General features: G+C 48.2%; 1 pseudogene; it reads left to right on the plus strand.

The window, feature by feature from the left end:
* Positions 1 to 1,358: 1,358 nt before the first annotated feature.
* Positions 1,359 to 1,476, plus strand: part of LOC115032514 — a 261-nt pseudogene continuing 143 nt past the window's right edge.

Here is a 1,476-nt window from a genome sequence, read left to right on the forward strand (position 1 = left end):
CTAGAGCCACAAGTTCCACCATGTGTTTTCTTTGATTGGTGGTATAGTTCCAAGGAGCTCTGGGGATACTGCTTAGTTCATATTGATGTTCATAAATTCTCAGTCTTGAGGCTGCAAAGGAGATTGTCCCAGCAACCTCCCTTCCACACAATGAAACTCGCTGTTCCCCACCTTTTTGTCTACTTCAATCTACACTAAAACCTCTTTCAGATTTTTTTTTCTTTTTTAAAAGAATTTTTTACTTTTAATTGTGTGTATGTACCTGTGTTTCTGGGTATGTGCATGTATGAGCTGATGCCTCCCAAGTCTCCAGATGTGAGGGCTGAGAATTGAACTTGTTCCTTCCCAGAGCAGTTAGAAGTCTTACCAGCTGAGCCATCTCTCCAGACCCTCTTTTCAGATTTAAAAAAAAAAAAAAAAAAAGGAAGAAGAAGAAAAGAAAATCTAGCAAGCTAGCCTTAATGGCTTCATGGCTGAGGCTCTGTTTGAAAGCTGAAATTGTATACATTTCCCAAGTGCTGAAGTTATAAGCAGTGCCGACTGGCTCCCTGCTTTCTTTTCTCTAAATTTTCAAATTTAGTGTGTGTGTGTGTGTGTGTGTGTGTGTGTGTGTGTGTGTGTGTTTGGGCGTGTAGTGTGTGCCAGACAGAGCATATGGGGACCAGAGAACAAGTGACTCAATCCTCTCCTTCTACCAGCTGGGTAGGTCAGGTTCCACTCCCCGGACATTTAAAGGGGCTGTGCAGTGACTTTACAGGGGAAAACATAACCTTCCAGAGCTCACGCAAGTTTGTTGTCAGGTCTGGTATTTGGGAGTTGGCTTGGAATAAACCACTTGTGCATCTTGGACTCCCCCAATCCGAAATACTGACATAAGTGACATAAATGTAAACTTTAAAAGCTCGTCTTCCGGACAACGCGAACTAGACAAGTAGGTCGGCCCTTTGACCACCATCCCTGTACTCTACTTCTCAGGTAGAGCCGGCTGCAAACCCTCCTCTCGCGCTCCTGTTCTCAGTGGAGGGGAGGATAAACCGGAAGTGTCCGGGAGCCCATGTGTGCTCCTTGCGGAAGCACCAGGGAAGAGGCTCCAGTCTCGGCCGCCACACCCTCCGCGAGGGGGCGGGGCATGCAAATCATACTCGGCGTGCGCGCTCGGGAACGCCGGGAGAGCCGGGGTCGTGGACTTTGTAGCTGAAGCTGTGGGTGCTGGAGTGGGAGTGAGGCGTGGAGGACGCAGACGCGGACGGGAGGAGGAAGGAGCCTCGGGGAAGGCAGGATGTGAGGGTTGCTAGCGGTCACCACAAAGTTAATGTATCTCACGGACGCAGAGCATGGCTGCGCGGTGTGTGTCGGGTATCGCTTCTCGGCCTTTTGGCTAAGATCAAGTGTAGTATCTGTTCTTATCAGTTTAATATCTGATACGTCCTCTATCCGAGGACAATATATTAAATGGATTTTTGGAACTAGGAGTTG

This window comes from Mus caroli, chromosome 1 (assembly GCF_900094665.2).
Source record: "Mus caroli chromosome 1, CAROLI_EIJ_v1.1, whole genome shotgun sequence".
In the NCBI taxonomy this organism is placed as follows: Eukaryota; Metazoa; Chordata; class Mammalia; order Rodentia; family Muridae; genus Mus; species Mus caroli.